Source organism: Canis lupus, chromosome 9 (genome assembly GCF_048164855.1).
Source record: "Canis lupus baileyi chromosome 9, mCanLup2.hap1, whole genome shotgun sequence".
Lineage (NCBI taxonomy): Eukaryota > Metazoa > Chordata > Mammalia > Carnivora > Canidae > Canis > Canis lupus.
Genome location: NC_132846.1, coordinates 69247611 through 69269665, shown reverse-complemented (window position 1 = coordinate 69269665; position 22055 = coordinate 69247611).

Below are 22055 nucleotides of genomic sequence, written 5' to 3'. Positions count from 1 at the left end.
TTTCAATGAGCAGCTCAGCAGAGGGAGGCCAGTGTGAGGCTTGCTGGTTATGGAAACTTCACGACCACACCCCGCAGGACCTGCGGTCCCACCTGACGTCAGCATTGCCCAGACACAGGTGGGCTGCAGGAGGGGCCTGCCGTCTAGTGGACGAGTTAGCGGGGCTCCGAGAGGCGGGCTGGTTCTGGACGGCAGGCCTGGGGCTCGCACCTGGCTGGGCTGGGCCGATTCCCGTTCCGGCTGGGGAGCTCCTGGACCGCGTGGGTCCCGCATCAAGGGAGGCCAGGCACCGCAGTCCCAGGCCCTGGGGGGCTCCCATCTGGAGGGAAAATCCTACCACAAACCGGGAACAGGTAAGATGACTCCAGAGGATGACAAGTACCTAAAAGAAAAGAAAGCAGGTTGGGGCTGGCAGGTGGCTGGAGAGGGCAGGCCCCTTCGGGAGGCGATGTGTGAGTGGCACTGTGACCCACAGGAGCTTCAGCAAGTGCCCCGGGGTAGGAAGGAACCTGGGTGGGAGGGGGGTGGCTCAAGCACAGAGGGGCCATCCTGGCCTCATGGGGTGGGAGCCAGCGGCGTGGGGCACGAAGGTGATGAACTGGCTGCGAGGGAAAGCAAGGAATCCCGTTGCATCAGGTTTCGGCTGAGCCGCCGGCTGGGTGGCGTGGAAGCCATTTCCTGGGATGGGGGGAATGCAGAGGGAGGAAGAGGGGGTCAGGAGTCCAATTTGGGCCCAGTTACAGTCAAGATGCTTGCTGGGCAGCCAAGCCGAGTGGAGGCAGATGGAGTGGGGCGTCAGAGGTGGGGATGCCAATGGAGACGTGCGCTTGTGCGACAGGCCCTGGAGGTGGTGCGGTGGTTCCTGAGACTTCTGCAGGGTCCTGGTCCTGCAACATAAAGTCTGAAATGGTACCTGGGCCAGCCTGGAGGGACACGAGTCTGGCTGTCCTGCTCCTGCTCTGCTGTCCCAGGTGGAGGGGGAGAAGCATGCAGGTCCGGACAGGTGGCCCTGGCGGCGTTCCCACAGCCAGAGTTCCAGTGACTCTGGGCAAGGGGCAGGGGGTGGTTCTGGAGTTTCCTGGAGGTCCCCTGGCCCACACTCACTCAGAAAGTATCATCTGCAACTGTGTGCTGTCTGGTGAAGAGCCCTGGGGCCCAGAAGGTGGCACCTGGTGTGTCCTGGATCCTAACTGCGCTCGGGCCAAGCTCATGACCAGGCCTTGTCAGGACAGCAGCAGCGCACAGAGGTGCGGACGCTCTTCAAGGGACACAAGAAGGATGGAGCAGAGGCTGCAGGACTCTGACTCATTAGCTGCAGCCTCCTGCATCAGGAGGGTGGGCCCTCCTTCCTGGTGTCCCCCGGATTCATCCGTGGGGAGCTTACTGGGGGGTGGAGAGTGTGGGCACAGACTGGGGAGGCAGGAGAGACGGGGGCAGTGACAAATAAGGCAGGCCATCATTTGGGGCTCGGGGAGCAGAGGCAAACGTCTAGGGAAAGGTGGACAGGCGAGAAATGGTGGGTCTGTGGGAAGCAGAGCCGGGACACCGGGGAGGAGCTCCAGGTGAGCGGGCCAGGCTGCACGGTCAGGTGTGCAGGGGCTGTGGGTCTGTGATGACATGGGAGGGAGACCAAGGTCCTGGGTGGCAGCGGGGACTCCTGGGGACAGGGCACTGCATTCCAAGCCAACTGCCTTCTATGTTGGCCAAGGACACCCATCCTCTGGCTTGGCCTGCGTGGGTGACGTCCACGGCGGGGGGTCCCCGGCATGTGCCCCCCAGCCCCCTTACCAGCAGGCCCAACTCTGCAAACAGAGCTGGCAACCGCAGCCGTAGTGAAAATGCTCGGTGATTTCTGGTCATGACCAACCAGAGGCAGAGAACAACTCTCTGAAAGGTCACTTACCCAAGAGAAGAAAATTATTCCTTCCCCTGGAGTCTGTCAGCTTTTGCTCTAATTAATATCAAACGTGCTCATGCTTGGCAGTGGCTTCAAGTGTTCAAGGGGACTTCTGTGACATTTTTAAGAAAAAAATGTAAATCTGGCCGGACTAAGTGAGGGGTTCATCAGGGCGTCCTCAGCCGCACGGGGCCCTCCGTGGCACATGGGCGCTGGCCCCAACCAGGGCTTCCCCGGCTCAGCTGCTGGCAGTGGGGAGCGACGCGTGTGACCTAGCAGGGATGCCTGGGGTCACGTCACGGCTGCCTGGCAGGGGACTCGGACTCTCCGCGCTTGTAGTTGAACAGCACCGCTTTCATAGGCTGCTTATGGAACACACCAGATGCACACGGGGACTCCTTAGCACTGAGCTGGGAGCCCACTGGTGGCAGCCAGGGCCATTTGTCACCTGGGCGTGTCCCTCTCTGTGCTGGGCACCTGGCGTGAGCTGGACAGGAGGCCCTGCCTCACAGCTGAGTCAAGTGGTTCTGCTCTTCAGATCTCAGCAGCTGTTGGTCTTCTCCCCCCACCCAGGGTCCCCAAGACATGTGTCCCACCGTGTCGTGGCTGTTTATGTGTCTGCCGCCCCCATCAGACCCGAGTGGGGACCACGTCCGGTTCCCCTGATCCACCTGCATCCAGCTCACGGCCTACGCTGGGGCCCTGGGCCCTTCCTGGGGGAAAGAGGAGCCAGATTGGACAGGGTGTCCGAGCAGTAGGAAGGAGCCTCTGGGGCCCGGAGGTCTGGGTGGGCAACAGCCCCCCAGAGAAACAGGGACCTTAGCTTCTCTCCACGTAGCTGCGAATTGTCCAGTCCAATGCTGGTATTGCTTCTGTTTTTCCAATGAGAAAATTGAAGCCAAGTTACAGGATTTTGCCCTAAATCACAAAGCTGACTTATTCCTCAAGGAATCAAGAGACAAGCACCTGCTAGTTGCCCGGACGCCCCCTCAGCCCACACCGAGGCCGTTGATACCCTCAACAAGGATGATCTCACCCAGCTCGGGCCCATCTGGTCTCCCACGCCCCTGCAGGGCTGCCCACTCCCTTCCTCCTTCCGGGGTGGGGGCGCGTCTACACTGCTCAGCCACATCGAGAGGCTTTGGGCCTGAATATGCAAGAAGAAAAGCCGGCAGGCAAGCTTGCATATTAAATTTGAGTAGCTATTGCCAAATCCGTCTCCAAAGTGACTTTACCCATTTGCAACCTCACCAGCAGTGGATGAGCGAACGATTTCCCTCCATGCTCTCCAAAATTCGATGTTGACACATTTAAATTTTTGCCAATTGACGGGGAAAAAAATATGTCGAATTAATTTACATTTCCCTTTTTTAACTAATAAGTTGAGCATCTGTTAATACGTGTCTTAACCCTTCCTGATTTCTGTTCTGCATCTTGTCCATTCAGATCCTTTCCATATTTTCTTATTAAAGGAATTCTTTATATATATATATACATATATATGTATATATATATATATATTTGCTTTTTATTAGGAATTCTTTATATATTTTGGATACTAATCCTTGGTGTGTTATATATGGTGTGAATATTTTTGCCGTATGTGCTACTTCTCTTTTAACTTTACATTTTCCTTCTTCATAAAAATGTTTAAAATCTATAGTAAAATTTATGAAGTTTGCTGTTCTTTAAATCTTGCTTACGATTTCTCAAGGTTATAAATATATCTTTGTAAGCTCTCTTCTATTACTCCTGTAGGGTTCTTAAAAAAAAGAAAACCAACATTAGTGACTTTATTCTATTAATTTTTGTTAATGGCATAAAGATAGAATTTTATTTTATTTTTTCCAGGTAGTAAATGGTTCCAATATTTATTGAACAATCCACCTTTTCCCCAGTGATTTGAAATGCCACCTTTGTTCACATACTAAATTCCAGTATATACATGGTCTATTTTTTTAATCTTCTATTTTTGTTCCAAGGATCTATTTATCTATTCATGTGCTAATATCACATTATATTTATTAAAATTACTTTATAATATGCTTTGACATCTTGTCGGGCAAAATTCCCCTCTTTGTTTTTTCTTTTTTCAAGCTGTCTTGGCTATTCTTGAACATTTACTCTTCCATTTGAATATTAGAATCAGCTTGTCAAATCTTATTAAAATCTTGATCAGGTTTTGATTAGAATTGTGTTAAATTTATAGATTTATTGGGGGATTAAAATGGAGAAAAAATATTAATTCTTAGTAATATGATAAGGTCCAGAAAAAGAGTGCAGTCATGAATAGGCTCTCCATGGAAGGTAGGCAGCCTGTACTCACTGGGGCACTGAGCCACCCTAGCTCTGGCCCTGGGGTGCAGGAAGGAGCCTAGTGTGTGGCCCGAGTCACGCAGAGCCACCGAGGCTTCCTCCTGTGGGGCCTCCTTGGGATATGAAAGCCTGCCCTGGAATGACAGATTCCAACACCACTCATTTACCCTCAACAAATGCTGAGTGCCTGCCAGAGGTGTCCAGGTGCCAGATGCAAAGGTGATCCAGACAGTGGCCGCGACACAAACTCTTGTTGGTGGAGCAAGTTGTGGGATCCCTGGGGAACAAGTCATGACTGCTTCCTGGACGGGACAGCCCAAAGGTGGGCATTATAGGATGGGTAAGTTTCCTAGACAGTCGGGGAATGGGGCCATGCAGGGAGAGAATGCTTCATGCACGACATAGCTGTGTGGCTGGGAAGTTGGGGAAGTAGGATGGCCTGCATCAGGGAAAGGGCAGCTGGAAGGGAGGCCCCCTTGGGTCATGCCAAGGTCAATGCAGGTGTCCTGTGTGCCATGTAGGGGGTGCGTGGGGAAGTGAGGTGGAATGCCAGGAGCTGGATACAGAAGGCCTGGTGTGTGTCCCTGTGACTCCGGACAGAGAGGAGGCCAGCAGGTCTGTCCGGGAAGTTGCTGAGTCTATGTGCTTCCACGGCCAATGGAATTTATTTCCATGTAGACATCAATGTTTAGAGAAGGGTAAAAAATAGAATGTGCAGTCCTGACCTTGTAGGTATGTCATTAAGAACAGTTACTACACACACACACACACACACACACACACACACACTCTACACTAACTGTAGTAACAAACAGTTACTACAGCAGTTGTTTAGAACCCAGATTAGAGGATTTTTTTTTTCCCCAGGGAGGGTTCTTTATCACTGATATTGTATGGAATTACAGGCACATAGTGATACGAAACATTAAACTGACTTTTATTTTTTTTATTTTATTTATTTATTTGAGAGAGAGCGAGAACAGAGGTAGACGGAGAGGGAAAAGTAGACTTCCCTGCTGAGCATGGAGCCAGATGCGGGCTCGATCCCAGGACCCTGAGATCATGAGCCAAGCAGAAGGCAGAAGCTTAACCGACTGAGCCTCCCAGGTGCCCCTAGGCTGACTTTTAGTCTGTTTTATTATGTTTTGAATTCCCTACAAACAACACACCTGAGTGGACCCCTCCGACTGTTCCCACCTTGGGAATGCTGCCCCCTGGTCCCATGTAGCCCCCTCGCACCTGCCTGCTTTTCTAACTCCCTTTCACGGCAAACCCTTGTGCCCTCCCTAACCACATTATTTATAAAATGTCTGCTTAGCTAAATGGTGAGACCAACAAAAGAGTATTTGTGAAAATACATAAGGTGAAAAGAGTAACAACACAGGAACCCTCGTTACCCACGACTTAGCTTAAGAAACAGGACGATGCATCAACTTTGAGGCCCTCTGTGGACCCTCCCTGGTCCCATTGCTGCCTGCAATCACACAGTGCTGCTTGTACAGAGCCAGTTTTCTGGTGCTCATGGGCCAGAACCCTCTAAGGTATACACCCTTGGGTGGAACTTCTGGGTCATGTATATTCATTTCTTCAATGTTATTATGTAATGTACAAAAAAATGCCTTTGATAGACTCCCGCCTGTATGAAGTTTCCATTTTCAGATCAAAAGGGCATACCAAGTTTCAGGTAGGATTAGCTTGGTGAAATCCCTAGATGCTGGGGAAAACTTTTTTTAAAGCCTTCAGAATTCCAGACGAGAGGAATAAAGTTAACTTTCTAAGGGAATCTAAACTAAAATCAGACTTCTCATTTGACACCCTGGAAGTCAGAAGACAGAAGAATAACGCAATCATCACAATAACCCTGTATTACAGGCCAGTACTGTTATTAGTTCGCCTTTACAGATAAGGAAATCGAAAGATTGAGCAAGGTCAGGAATCTGGTAAGTAACTTATGATTCAGACTTACATCCTCTGGCTCCAGAATGCACACTTCTGGCTACAATACTCTCCTGAGTAAATGGAATGTAAGAAAAGTACTTAAGCATGTAAAGTCCTTTTACCCAAAGTGAACAGTGAACAGAAATTCTAAAGCCCCTGAGATTCAGATTAGGACCCAGGGAAGGTGCCTGTTACCATCACAGTTATTCAATGCAGTTCTAACTAAGGCAATTGGAAAGAAAAATGAACAAAGGCAATCTAAATATGTGAAAAGAAGTGATAACATTGTCTTTATTTGTAGGTTAAATAATAATGTGTATAAAAAATCAAGCAATTCAACAAAAAAGCTAAGGTGGCTGGTTACTAGATAAATAAGCAACAAAAAATAAATTTTCTTTGTATTAGTAATAGACAGAAATGGAAACAGAAAAACCACATTCATAATGGGAGCAAAGCTATTTTTCCAAAATATGTGAAAAAATATCTGAAATATTCCATGTATGATAGCATCCAAAAAGAATAAAATATGTAGGAAAAAACTTTTTTTTAAGCACCCACTTATACTCTGAAAACTACAAAGCATTGTTGAAAAAAAAAGTAAAGGTCTAAACAAATGGGAAAACACCCCATATTTCTTGACCATAAGACTTATTGTTGTTAAGATGGCAATACTCCCCAAATTATCTATAGATTCAGTGCAATCCCTGTTAGAATCCCAGATGACTTCTTTGTAGAAATTGCCAAGATGATTCTAAAATTCATATGGAATTGCAAGGAACCAGAATGGTTAAAATAATTTTGAAAAAGAGAAACAGGGCAGCCCCAGTGGCGCAGCGGTTTAGTGCCGCCTGCAGCCCAGGGCCTGATCCAGGAGACCCTGGATCGAGTCCCACATCAGGCTCTCTGCATGGAGCCTGCTTCTCCCTCTGCCTGTGTCTCTGCCTCTCTCTCTCTCTGCATCTCTATGAATAAATAAATAAAATCTTAAAAAAAAAAAAGAAAAAGAGAAACAAAGCTGGAGGACTCACATTCCTGCTTTCTAAACTTACTGCAGAGCAACAGTAATGAAGACTGTGTGGTATGGGCATGAGGATAAACATGTAGGTAAGTGGAACAGAACTGCGGAAATAAACCCATGTGCCTATGGTGGACTGATTTTTCACAAAGGTGCCAAGACCATTCAATGGAGGAATAAATGGTCTTTTTAACAAATGATGCTGAGACAACTGGATGGTCACACGCAAAAGAATGAAGTTGGAAAAAAAAAAAAAAAGAATGAAGTTGGACCCTTACCTCACACCATATACAAAAACTAACTCAAAACAGCTCTGTGAACTAAATCAAACCAAACCAGAGCCATAAAACTCTTAGAAGAAAACACAAGAGTAAAACTTCATGACTTCAGTTTTTGGCAATGGATTCTTAGGTATGGCACCAAAAGCATGAGCAATAAAAAAAAGACGAAATCATTTGGTCTTCATCAAAATTAAAATTTTTTGTACCTCACAGGACATCAATCAAGTGAAAAGGCAACCCACCACAGAATGGGAGAAAGTATTTGCAAAGTATATATCTGATAAAGGAATTGTCTCTACAATATATAAAGAACTCATAAAACTCAAAAAATAAAAAGGCAAATAATCCAATTTAGAAACAGGAAAAACACTTGAGTAATTTCCCAGAACAAGATACAAATATGACCAATAAGCAGCTGAAAAGAGGCTCAATATCATTAGTCATTAGGGACATGTAATTCAAAACCATGGTGAGATACTGCTTTACACCCACTAATAATCAGTCAGATAATAACAAGTGATGATGAGGATATAGAAAAATCGGGACTATCGTATACAGCTTTTGGGAATATAAAATGATGCAGCTGCACTTAAAAAGTCTGGCAGAGGGATGCCTGGGTGGCTCAGTGGTTGAGTGCCTGCCTTCAGCCCAGGTCGTGATCCTGGAGTCTTGGGATCGAGTCCCACATCAGGCTCCCTGCATTGACCCTGCTTCTCCCTCTGCCTATGTCTCTGCCTCTGTGTGTGTGTGTCTCTCATGAATAAATAAAATAAAATAAAATAAAATAAAATAAAATAATAAAAAAGTCTGGCAGGGATGCCTGGCTGGCTCAATCATTGGATTGTGCGACTCGTGATCTCAGGGTTGTGAGCTTGAGCCCCACATTGGATATGAAGATGACTTCAAAATAAAATCTTTTTAAAAACAGATTTTATTTATTTGTTTGGGAGTGAGAGAGCATGAACAGAGGGAGGGGCAGTGGGAGAGGGAGAAGGAGAAGCAGACTCCTTGCTGAGTGAGGAGCCCAAAGTGGGGCTCGATCCCAGGACCCCTAGATCGTGACCTGAGCTGAAGTCGGATCCTTAGCCAACTGAGCCACCCAGGCACTCCTAAAAATAAAATCTTAAAAAAAAAAAGGTCTGGCAGTTCCTCAAATGATTCACTGTAAAGTTACCATACAACCCAGCAATTCCGCTCCTGTATTTGTGCCAAGAAGGATGAAAGCATTTGTCTACACAAAAACCTTCATACAGCTGTTTATTCACATGGACTTTTTATTACGTCATTATTTCTAAGAGCCCAAAGGTGGAAACACCCCAAATGTCCAGTAACTACCGACGGGGCGAACCAAATGTGGTCTAGCCGTAGAGGGGAGTGTTATTCCGTGGAAAGGGAGGAAGCGCTGACACCTGTTACCCCACGGGAGGATCTGGAGAACAGGGTGCTCAGTGAAAGCAGCCGGCCACAGAAGACCACACGTCCCATGATTCCACTTACGTGAAATGCCCAGAATGGGGACATGGATAGAGAGACAGAAGGTAGGTTAGTGGTTGGCAGGGGCTGGGGAGGATGGCGGGATGAAGGGTAAGTGGCAAGAGGGTGAGCAGAATGGGATTTCCCTCTGGAGGGATGACGATGCTCTCAAATGGATTGCGGTGATGGTTGCACACGTTGATGTGGGACTAAAACCCGTGAATTCTATGCTCTAGATGGGTCAGTTGTATGGCACGTGACTTATATCTCAATAAAGCTGTTTGTGTGTATGTGTGTGTGGTTTTGGGTTTTTTGTTTGTTCGTTTAGTTTTGTTTTAAAGAATGAGTTGTTGTGACAATTACACTGACCCAGAGAGATTTTGGTGATAAACACTTAAGTGAAGAAACAAAGTCGCAAACTGTTTTGGATCGAACTGTACCCTTCTCCAGATTTATACATTTAAGTCTTAACACCCAGTACCTCAGAACGACACTTTACTTGGACATAAGGTTGCTGCAGGGGTAGTGAGAGAGGATGTCACACGCAGTAGTGGGGGCCCCTAATCCGATAGGACTGGAGTGCTTGTAAAAGGGGGAGTTTGGACACAGATGTGCACATGGGGACAACACCAGGCGAGGACCAGAGTTAGCCTATTGTGACCCGAGGAGTCACCGGGAGCACAGCCTTCTCCAGCATCTCAGAGGGAGCACAGCCCTGCAGGTACCCTGATCCCCGACTTCCGGTGAGGTCGCCTATTCCCGAGACAAGACATTTCTGTTTAAGCCATTCAGCTTGTGCTACTCGGTTACGGCAGCCCTAGCAGACCTGTACAGGATAACAGTGGAGATAGAAATTAATATATTTTAATTAACTTTGTTAACGTTGGTTATCTTATGGGATGGGGCTGGGGAGGGAGAAGATGTTGGTGAGGTTTTTAAATATGTTTTTACTGTTTGAATTGTTGTAATGAGCATGTCTCCCTCCCCCCCTTTTTTTGCATCTATAAAATGAAGATTTTTTTAAGGATTTATTTATTTATTTATTCATGATAGACACAGAGAAAGAGAGAGAGCGAGGCAGAGACACAGGAGGAGGGAGAAGCAAGCTCCATGCTGGAAGCCCGACGTGGGACTCGATCCCGGGACTCCAGGATCGTGCCCTGGGCCAAAGGCAGGTGCTAAACCGCTGAGCCACCCAGGGATCCCAAAAAACAAAGATTTTTAAAACGAGAGCTTTGCTTGCAAGGTTTGAGGACTCTTCATTTTTTCTTTTACCTTCCTGTAGACATTTGAACTGTCTTCTGTAAAGTTCCTTCTTCCCAGCAACCAAATTGGTTGGCCATATTCTCTGAAGCAGTCAGGAAAGTTCTACAGAACATGGTGTATGGTGAAAGCAAGGCAGGAGCGTGGTTCTTTGGGCCTGGGACTGAAGACTATTGCTGTGGGGGTGAGGATGAGGAAGGTGGTGGAGACGTGGATGATGGTGATGGGGGGTGTGGAGGATGAGCTCAGGTTGAAATTTCCAGTTGGCATGCTCCCTTCTCCATCCAACCTTGTGCAGTGCTCCAAGGCAATAGCTCCCGTGTACAGATTTGGAAACTGAGGCTCCATGAGGTCAGGTGACTTGTGTAAGTCAGTAAGCCAGGGAGTCCGGATCAGAACCTGAATTGGCCTGGCTTCAAACCCCTGTCCCTCCAGCTCAGCTGCCTCCCACAGTGCAGAGGCCTCCACTCACGGCCCCCAGCCCACTTCATGTGTCAGGACTTGTCCCCAGCCCCCGGAGAGCCTTTTCTACTTCCAAGTGGTCGAAGAAACAAATTGGGAGCTCCCCTCCGCCAGGCTTCCTATCTGCAGTCTCTCACCAGCCCCAGTTGATTTGCTGGGATGCGGGAGGCCTGCATTATTCAAGCCCATGGAATATTCAGGCTGCTGGGCAGAGGAGCGGAGTCTGGGCTGGCAGAGCTGTTCTCTCGCAGAAGGCCCCGGGGGCTGGAGAAGCTGCAGAGCTCTGGGACAGATGTGTCATCCTTGCCTGACCCAGGCAGGGGTGCAGGCTGCCTCTGCCACCTGATGGATGTCCTCATTTGGGGAGAATGTATTATTGAGCACGGGGCTCTTTCCAGCCAGACTCCTGGACCAAATGGCTCAGCTGTGTCCCCCTGGTGGGAGCCTCAAAGAATCCACTCCCAGGGGAGCTGGTCCACCGTGCCAGGCCTGTGCGGCCCAGGGTGGCAGGCAGTCTTCTCTCCTCCTGCAGGGAGTCACCTCTAGCAAGAAAACCAGGACCTTGGGACACACTGCTTTTAGCTCCGTGCCAGCCGTGTGGCGGTAGGCATGCCCAAACCGTCCGGTTGAAAGCCCTGCTTCTCTGTGCTAGTTCAGCCTCGTGTGAGTGGGGCCCCCAAGCAGGACATAGGATGCAAAAGCCCACACTTCCAGAATCACGGAACGTGTTTATCCTGAGCCTTCGTCCTCTTGGGCCCTTGGGTATGACCCTAGAGAAGCCAAAATGTCATTGCATATAGTCCTGGAACTCCAGAGCCATTGGCTCTAGAATCCTGGTGGGCAATTCTGGAATCTAGGGGCAATTTCCCGAACCTCAGAGTCAGTGGCTCTAGAACCCTGGGGGTGGTTTTGGACACTGGCGCCGCCCAGGCTGGAAAACTGAGCTCCCAGTCACCCTGTGTGGAGCTCACCGGCTCCCCTCTGAGCCTTCTGGGGCAGAGTCCACCTCAGGAAGCCTGGTTTATGGGGCACCTGGCCCATAGTTTGCTGTTAAAGGTACGAATAAGGAAAAATACTGGAAAGTTCTTCAACAGTGACCCAGTTACTTGGGGTCAATTAGGGCTGCGGGGGGGTTCCTGCCTTCCTGTGCTGACTTAGGCAGGGGGCGGGACACCCCAGAACGCACTTGTCACTCACTCACCTGCTCTCCCGGCAGCTCAGGGGAGCACACCCCATGGCTCCCTCTTCCTCCCCCTGCCTTCCAGGCAATGGCAGGTTTGGGAGCTTGGAAGGCTCCCTCTTGGTGGAAGTCCCCCCATGTTGCAACCCCCTTGCCCTCTTCCCAGTTTGCAGAGTGGAAATCGGAGCCTCCAAACACTCTCATTGGTCTAGTCCAGGTCTTCCCGACCTCAGCGCTGTGGACATTGGGGACCAGGTGACCCTTTGTTGTGCAGGTTGTCTTGGGCATCGTAGAGTATTCAACCATAACCCTGGCCTCAGTCCATCAGACGCGGAGGCGGGGGGGTTCCTCCAGTGTGACAACCCAACACGTCTCCAGACATGGGCCAAATATCCCCCAGGAGGCAAAAATCTCCTCCAGTTGGGAGCCACTGGTCTAGGGGATGGATTCCTGAGCTCCGTGCCTGTCCCCGAGGGGGCCTCCTTGTTGCCCTGCCAACCGTGTCGGCTGCCTCACTGGTCCCAACTTGAAGATGCTCCATGAATAATCCAGGTATCTCCATTTTGCAGAGAAGGAAACAGAGGTCCAGAGAGTTTCAAAAGAGGTTTAAATTGTTCGAGGCCACGCAGCCTGTTGGTGGTAGGATTAGGATTCAAACGCACGTCTGTCTCTTGCAACTCAACGGCACCAAGGCCCTCATTTCTGCTGCGATCCTGAGCTGCCTTGGACAGTCAACAACTATTTATTGAGTATGGACCGAGCCCTCTTTGAGCTGCTGCAGCAACAGCAGCCGATAAAACCAGACAGGAACCCTTGCCCTCATATTGCTGATATTTTAGTGGAGGGGGCGTGTCTGGGAGAAACACCCAGCTTGGCATCAGGATTGAAGGCAAACGAGAAGACCCCATGACAGCTCAAATGTCCCCTCCCCAGCTGGGCTGTGACTCGGAGCTATAAACGCCACCACCAGTAGTATCACCGGACGACTCCTTCTCATCCCACTGCGCCCAGAAACGGGGGCCCAGGGGAGTGTTAGCTCCAGGCCTCTCCTTCAGCCCCCGATGCTCAGCTTCTTACAGAACCGGGCGGAGGAGCCAGACCAGGGCGGCAGCTCCCAGCAGGCCCCCCCGCCCCCTCAGGGTGCTTTTCCATTCTGCTACATCCGTTCAACTGCAAGCAAGCGGGCGCCCAGCCTGGCTGCGCAGCCCCAGACCCCCATAAATTATGTACATCGCTCCCATTTCTGGATGGAGAGCTGGAGAAATTATAACTCCCATTAACGCACACTGCACAGGCAGCCCAGCTGTTTCCCTCACTCTGGCCTTTCCGGGCTGGAAGGACGGGCTTGGCTGCGGGAGGGCCGGAAACGCACAGCACCCCTGGGCCTGGATGCGCCCCTCTCGTAGTTCTTTGGCAGAGAGGAGCCTTCCATCCGCAGCAGGTACGACGCTCATGCCCCGAGAGCTGGTCCGATGCTTGAAGAGCCAGATGGGAGAGGGAGCAGGCACGGAGAGGCCAGATGACCCGTGGCAGGGCCTGCCCATCCTCGGCGTGTATAGGGGCTGGGGCCTTCGGGCCGCCTTCCGGGGGTTGCTTTCCGCTCCCCTCTCTCCTCTACTCTCACCCCCGAGATCCCGTGCGTGTGACGGCTAAGCTGACCTCCCCCTGCGAGGCGGCCCCAGGAGGCCTGGTCCATCCACTCTCCCTGTTTTGCAGATGAGAGGAAGCAACTTGACCAAGACCATCAGGAGGTTAGGGGTGGTGGCAGCCAAAGCGACCTCGTGGCCACAGGGCCTGGGAGTGGGCATCTCTTGATCCCTGGAAGACAGTGCCACACTATTACCTGCAGGCATAGCTGGATCGAGGCCTGCCAGGGTGGGAAGGGGGCGCAGAGCCAAGGACAACCCTGGGTGGGTGGTGGCAGGCATGAGCTCTGTCCCGTAGGAACTGGCCTGTCCTGGAATGCTCAAGAAGCTCGGGGATGCTCACATGGGCTGCCGGCGCCCCTCCTCCAGGATGGCCGCTGTGTAGCAATCCCCAGGGGCTCAGGGGCCCTGGCCAGCGCGTGGGACCGAGTTCCCAGATGGTGCTGACACTCCCAGGTGAGAACTCGGGGCGTCCCCGGACCAGGCCTCTGGGGGTGATTCGAGGCTCACAGCGGGGCAGCCAGCCAGGTACGGCTTTCCACGATGTCACCGCTGCTGAACTCCGGCGTCCACAGACAGACAGACAGGGAAGTTATAGATTGCAAGGCGCAGCGATATTGATCGGCATCAATATTTATAAAAGAGGCAGCTCTTTCTGTACAGAAGGTGCCTGTCTGCTGGCCCTTAAGGATATTAATTCACGGGCCCAGGGATATCAGAGCCGAGAGCCGGGAAAACTTAAACTCCCCACTTCACCGGTGGAAGAGGCGGCCCAGGCAGGAGCAGAGCCAGCCCCCCCCCACCGAGTGACCCCGGGGCCCCTCACCGCTCACCTGACCTGTGTCCCGTGGGCGGCAGTAAGCAGCAGCGGCCACCATGCACTGAACGTGTCCGGCCCACGTATTGTGCTGGACACTTTATATAAACTCTCGAAATACGTGCACCTCGGGCTGGCAAGCTTCCTCACCCTCCTCATAAAGATGGGGAAACAGGCCCACAGAGATCTAGTAATGCACCCAAGACCATATTTCTAGAAGATGGCAGAGCTGGAACCAAAAATCAATTTCTGGTTCCAAAGCCCTGCTCTCGTTGCCTGTCAGCCCCCGAGTCGGGTCTGGACGGGGAAGCCTGGAGACCAGTCATTCGTTCCTCCGGCTTGATGATCTCACAGGTCTTATAACGTCCTTCTTGAGCTTTGTCATCTTTTTCTTGTCCATCCACCTGTCTCCTGGGCGAAGGTGAGGTCCGCGCCGCCAGGGTCTGCGTGTGTTACGGACTCCCCGCCACCGCCCCGGCCCAAGCACTGTGCTGGTCCCTCGAGAAACGGTGGCTGAATGTTGAATGAATTGTAGGAACTTAACAAGTCAAGATGGGTTTGTCGTCGAATGAACGTGTGAGTGATCAAGGCTGGATGGATACACGAACGAGTGAGTGGACGGGACACGTCCAGTCTCCGAGGCTGTGGTCCCCGTGGAGTGGCGACACTGTCGCCTACCACAGGGAGGGTCTGGGAACACGTGTGGAGGTCATCAGGGCTGGTCACAGATTTTCTAGATCTTCCTTTGGGTTGAGTACGAAGTTAGGTGTGGCCAAGTGACTGGCTCGGTCTAGTGAAATGTGAGCGTAAGCGATCGTGTGCGTGAGTGCAAGTGCCCTTTCCGGGTGAAAACTGTAAGAAGGACCACGGAGAGATTCACTCCGCTCGCCTCCCCACGCTGCGCAGGGTGATGCCCACGCAAGCATGGGGGGGCCTGCAGGTGGCCCCTCCGGCTAGTCTCCATCCCCGAAGGACCACGCCGAGCGAGCTCCCTGGCAACCTGTGTCGGACACACAGTGAATAAGTCTATTTTGTCGAGTTGGGCCGCTGAGAGTTCGGGTGGCTCCCGCATCGCGACGCGGCCCACCCTGACCCAGCGGAGTGCATGCCCCCAGCGGACGACGCCGAGGGCAGAGCCCGTGTCCCACAGGAGGCGGCCGGGTGCGCCACCCTGCTCGTCACCGCGATGCACCCCTTCTCCTCCCTGGATGCCGGGGACCCTGTGTAGGGACAATGGAGATATTTTTCTCCAGCTCTTTCCCAGTTGGCTCTGCCGCAGGAAAGCAGAGAAACCCAGACATGAAGTCACCGCTTGTTTTCGGCGAGAGAGCAAGAAAAAAGCTGCCGCAGTATTGTGTTTGCCTTATTAAGGCTCATTTTCTCATTACAATTTTCCCTCCTAATTGCTAATTTTTCCAGCTTCTCCAAGAGCCATTCTACTTCCGCCTTGTTCCTTTCCCCCTCCAAGAGCTGGTGCTTCGAGAAATTGCCACAGATGGGCAAAGGAGAAACACACATGCTTGTTTTTAATTTACTTGAAATCCTCTTCTCTTGGTGCTACTGGGACGGGCAGATGCCAGGCTCCTGCGTCCACGCGCTGGGGCCTCAGCCCTGAGGACCTGGCTCCCTGGCGGCCCGGCGGCCCTCACCGGCCCGGGCTTCCGAGCATCCCGAGCGCCTGTGCTCCGCAGAGAGGACCGTGGTCCCGAGTCCTCGGACTGCAGCACCCCGCAGTCACCCACGGTGCACCCCAAGCGGTGCCTGGAGCTGCTTCCCTGTGCCACCAGGGAACCCACCATCCCCTCAGCAGGAAGGAGCCGTGGTCACCCCGTTTTCAGATGGGAGATGGACTCAGAAAACTAGGGAGCCTTGGCTGAGTCTGCTGAGCTAGTGGCAGCCTGTGTAGGTCGGTCTGTCTGTCCTCCCCGGGGCTTCTTGCACTTATCAGCGAGGAGCCTGACTCAAGTGACAGAGACCTTTCTTGGACCTTCCGTGAGCTAGCCCTCAGTCGGATGTGACCCTGTGCACCGGCCACAGGACCCAAGTAAATCCCTCCCCTCTTCAAGGCTGTGGCTCCCACCTTCGACAGAGGGGATGGGCTCACGGGATGCCTGTAGCTCTGATATTTGGGGCCCCAGGCGTGATAGTCTCCTGGGTCTCCCCACCCTGGCGAAGCAGACAGGGACACGGTCCTCCAGGTGGAAGCAGACGGTGAGCCGTGCAAGTAGAGTGGTCTGGAGTTGTCACGCGGGCCTGGCACGGCGGGGAGAGGGGCAGGCCATGTCCCCTCCCCATGCCTGGGCTTCGTCATCCACAAGAGGAAGGTAAGAATCCCTCCCTCACCGACTGTAAAGCCGTTAGCCCAGCGTCCGGCAGCAAGGAAATATTCCTAAACCAGAGGTTGCTATTGCTGTTTATCATCACCATCATCATCATTGTTATTGTTGTTTTAAAGATTTATGAGAGAGAGAGAGAGAGAGAGAGAGAGAGAGCATGAGCAGGGAGCCCGACGTGGGACTCTATCCCGGGACCCCAGGATCACGCCCTGAGCCAAAGGCAGACGCTCAACCACTGAGCCACCCAGGCGCCCCTGTTGTTGTTGTTACACATGTTTCCATTAAAATTCAACACAATTTAAAATGTTCAGGTCCTCTGTTGTGTTGGCCGCATTTCAAATGCGTGATAAGCACGTGTGGCTGGCCCAGGGTGGGGTCCCCAGAACTTCTCTGGGCCTGTGGTTTCCCATCGGTTACTTGGATCTGGAGGGCCGCCTTGCTGGGGCAGGTGGGCAGGCATGAGATTCGGGAATAGTCTTTCCTTCTTCTCCAACAATTTCTGCTCCCTGCTTTGCATAAAACTAGTTAAGAAGTGCTCAGCAAACTCCTGCAAACATGCTGGTGTCGGGGGACCCCCGGGGTGGCTCAGCAGTTTAGCGCCTGCCTGCTGCCCAGCACGTGATCCTGGAGACCAGGGATCGAGTCCCACGTGCTTCTCTCTCTGCCTCTCTCTCTCTCATGAATAAATAAAAAAAAATCTTAAAAAAACCCCCAACATGGTGATGTCATATCATTTTCCAATGAAACAGCACACGTTCCTCCATTAACAGGATGTCTCAAGCCCCCGCCCCACCCCTCCCTGGACTCCACTAATCTGCTCGTCTTCCTCCAGAGTTGATCAAGCCTGGGGCACAGGTGTCCCCAGAGGGCCCAAGCTCACCCCCCTTCTCCACCCAATTGGTCAGAATCTGGCTCTGAGCGCTGGGCTCCCTCCTGGAGCGACGACCTGTGTTGTCCTATCCACCTGCTGAGGATGCAGGCCTGCTGTGCTCAGGGGAGGAGCCCTGTGCCCATGTCCCCAGCCCAACTTCAGGCCACAGGATTCAGGGCTCAGCACTTCAGTCCCTCGGGCGGCCAGAGTCCAGGGGGCTGCCCCAGGCCCGTCGTGGGACCACCTCCTCTCTCAGCTGCTGTATCCTCTTCCCTACCCTTGGGACTCAGCAGTCCTGGCCGATTTCTTTCTGTCCACCCTCGAGGACACAGCTCTGCCCTCAGGACGGGGAGCTCCTGGTAACCAAGGTGATTCTTTGTCGCCTGTCACTAGAGCAGAGAGGAAGTGAAACTTTTAGTGGGAACCTTTTCTATACTTAGGGAGGGAATTTGAGTAAAGGGTTGCTTAAAAAAACAAACAAACCCCAAACCAAACTTAGAAGCCACTGGTCTCGTTCCTCTCCCTGTCTCATGGACGGCAGTCAGGGGCTGGGGAAGGGCAGGGTCCCATCCAAAGCCAGCAGTGACGGACAAAAGAGCTGGCTTGAGTGCCCTGGCCATCCCTGCAGATTCTCAGAAAAGTATCTCTTGGGAGCCATGGCCTCACCTTCCTTTCCAACCTCCGGCCCTCCTGTGCTTCTTTTCATCAACCCTGTTGGCTGCCCTGCGGCCCTTCTAGACAGACAGGCCGTGAGAACCCTGCCCAGGAGGTGTGGGGGCTCCAGCCCTAGTCTGGAGGCAGGGGTTTGCTTGGGAATGCAGGGGTCACAGAGCCCCTGCAAAGCTGTTCTCTGCCCAAACCCGGTCCTGCTGCCTCCAGGCCCCAAGTGTGATTGTGGACGTACCTGCTGCTTCTCCTTCCCTTCTCGCTCACCTGTAGCCAGGTGCCTCCCGGCCATCTCTGCCTCTTCAGCCCCACCATCCACTGCTTGGTGTATTGCTCTAGCCCTACCTGGTCTTCTGTCTCAACCCTGGCAGGACCAAGTCACTGCCCTGGGGGCAGAGGGTGGCTGGGGGTGGTGTATGCAGCTCAGTAGCTTCCCCATCATGGGCACATTTGCAGATTTTACCTCATTTGCTCTAGTCAGCTTGGAGCATTAATCCTTAAGAAGAGTTCTGAAGCCACATCCCACCTCAGTGGTGAGGAATACGGGGTCAAGTAGAAGTGCCTGCCAGGGGCCTGGGAGGGAAGAGCAGTGTGTGTGCACGTGTGCGTGTGCGTGCGCACATTTTTGCCATCCTTTTATTTATTTATTTATTTATTTATTTGTGATAGACGAGAGAGAGAGAGAGAGAGACAGAGACAGAGACAGAGACACAGGCAGAGGGAGAAGCAGGCTCCATGCTGGGAACCCAATGTGGGACCCGATCCCAGGACTCCAGGATCGCCCCCCGGGCCAAAGGCAGGCGCCAAACTGCTGAGCCGCCCAGGGATCCCCGCCATCCTTGATTACAGTCATTTATCCCTTAGTATGCCACTTAGGCCTTTTATGATCTGACCCTGCCCACCCCCACCCCCCACTATTTCCCACTGTTCCTCTCACTCCACTATTCACCTGACACCGTGCCTGTCTTTCCCACTCCATGCCGTGGCTCACGCTGCTCCTTCTGCTTGGAAGCCCCCTCTCTGTCTCTGCATGTCCAAACCCACCCCAGCTTTCCTGTCTCAGTGCCAGCTAGCACTGCCTCCTCCAGGAAGCCCTCAGGCTCCTGTCATAATGGGCCTCCTCTTTCAGGGAGCATCTCGGCCCTCCTCTGGCCTTCGTGGGCTCGGCCTCGGCCTACTGTTCTCATCAACGGTGCAGATCCCCTTCTGCACTGGTCAGAGCAAGATGAACGGGGCGTTTGGACCCGGTGACAGCCGCCCAGCTGGAGCCAGCTGGGGCAGAAAGAGGCCGAGTTGGCCAGCTGCATGGTGGGAAGGGTAAGGATGCAGTCGGGATGCAGGAAAGAGCGGCGGGGGTCTATCTCCCATCTCTGTCCCTTCCGTGCGCTGGCCTCATCCTCTTCTCTTTAGACTACCCTCTGCACAGGTTCACAGCTTAGCAGCCCACACGAGACAATTCTCTCCAGGGAAGGGCTCTGGCTGGCCCGCCTGGGCCAGAAGCTCGGCGCTGGACCGGTCAGCCGGGGCCAGGAGTGGGCTGTCCAAGGATGAAGCTGCAGAGGGGCCCGGAGGCCCCGGAGCCAGGGATGGAGGGCTGCCCGCTGCAGAGCCGGGCCCACCCCCCTCCTTCTGCTGTGTAGACATGTGGCTGCATCCATGCACCCAGAGCACAGGATGTGGGGAGGGAAGGTGTGGGGTTGAATGGGTGGGCTTTGGGCCCCAGCCAGACACAGGTGGGGCTGGGGGCTTCTTTCCATACACCGTTGCATTTAATCCACACAATACTCCTTCCATGGGGTAAAGATACTCCGTTTACTCAAGGGCCTGCAGCTAATACCGAGCCAGGAACTGCTGAGCACTCAGGGGCCTCCTCTGGAAGCACTGTCGCTGTCCCTCCACTTCAGATGGGAAGGATGGGGTGCGGAGAAGCTGAGTGACTTGCCCCAAGGGCACACGGTTGGCAGGTGGCTGAATCTGGATCCAAACCCAGTGCTGTTTGACTCCCTAGCCCATGGCTCTTAAGACAAAAGAGCCAAGACTTTTCTCTTTTTTCCCCCTAACCTCACAGCTCTGTGGCTTTCAAAGCTTTGAAGGGTGTGAGGCCGTGGAAAGGTAAGATGGGACCTTTCTCCAAATCTGGGGGTCACCCTGGAGCGCTCTCCTTGTAATTATTGTTTCTGCTGCCCTGAAGTTTTCTCTGCCTCCGTATGTTAAAAAGAAAGAAAACAATTTAACGACAACAACACACACACACAAGAAAACTTAGATCATTTAAAAAAAATACAAAAAAGTCTGACTTATGTGAAATTTAATTTAATTTATTTTTATACCAGCAGCTGTCAGTTCAAAGAACAACAACAAAGTAGCCATCTGTGCTTAATTTCATCAATCCACTGCCGATGGTCACGTGAGCGCGGCTTAGGGACTAAGGCGGAGCACGTGGCCAGAGCGCAGCCCCCCCGCGCCCGTGGGCCCGGGGTCCAGGCAGGGGGCCGGCGGCTCCTCGGGCAGCGGGGTGCACACCTGGGCAGCTGAGCCGAGCTCGTTGCCGACGAGGAAAACCCAGCAGTCCCTTCTCAGGACACAGCAGCCCCCCGACTTTCCCTTTGCTGAGCCCCATATCCTATCCAATCGACTCCGGCCCTGCTGAATAGATGGGGAAACTGAGTCTCGGAGGGCTGTCTCCCCCAAGCTTACACACAGCCGAGCAGCAGATTCAGACCCTGGTTTGTTACTCCGAACCCGGGTTCTCCATCGCCCAGCAGCCTCCTGAGCCCGAAGCTATTGCACAATTTGCTGGGGGCTCGGGGATCAGAGATGGGTCCAGGGTGGGAGGAGCTCTCGGGGTCCCAGACCCAAGCCCCTCCTGCACAGCCGGAAGGGTGCAGCAGTGTGGGCCGCAGCTGGCTTCTCCTGGGTGCTTCCCTCCCTGGGGGCTCTGCGATGAAGGCGGGCGACGTGCCTCCCTGTTCAGACCCCGGCCAAGGGCCTGTCCAGGTGTGGGGAACCTGCCCAGGTGGTGTGAGGAGTGAGGAGGGCTGGCAGGGGTTGCAGCACGGTGCTCATCCAGACTGCTAGAAAGTTCTGAACAAGAAGCCCGGCTGCAGGCCCGAATCTCAGGACCTCGCAGCAGCCGGTGGGCTCAGGGGTGAGCCAGGCCGGAGCCGGACCTGCGCTGGGCTGTGTGGGGTCAGTGGCAGGGCGCTCCTGGGACAGCCAGCCTCAGGCTCCCTTCCCACGGCCAGGCCAGCCTGTCACCGGCCACCACGGGCCACGGCAGCCTGTCTCCTTGGGGTGGCTTGGGCTGGAGGCCTTCCACAGGCCCCGTTTCTTTGTGATTCAAAGGGCAAAGTGTGGGATTGCGCTGGGCCCTTCCAGCGGCAGTCCGGGAAGGGGTCACCTGGCAAAACCTTCCTCCCCCCTTAATAGAGACCCAAACCCCCTAAGCAGAATCCGAAGAAGCCCCCGTAGGGATTCCTGAGCAAGTCACAGCTTTATTTACTGCCGAATTAAGAGAAGTAAGAGCAAGTCAGAATCATTAAAATATAGATCAAGAGAGTCACATTTTTCGATTTGCCATATTAAAGAGAAGGGGGGGAAACACGCCAATTGGCTTGTCATCTTCTCATTCAATAACAGATGGCGGCTGAGTCACCGCCCCCGGCAGTCAGGACGCCGCTGTCTGCCGGCTTCCTCGCTGGGGCCCAGCCACTCGGGACTGAGGGGGCCTGTGGGGGCAGAGGGAGAGGAAGCCCCACTCCTTCCACCTCGTCATCCAGCCCCATCCCAAGCCCCCACCCCCCTAACTTCCCTCTCAGGAGTGGTACAGAGCCCCTGCCCCCACCCCATGTGCCCACCCTATGCCCCTGCTCCCATGGAGGCCCCAGCCGGGTG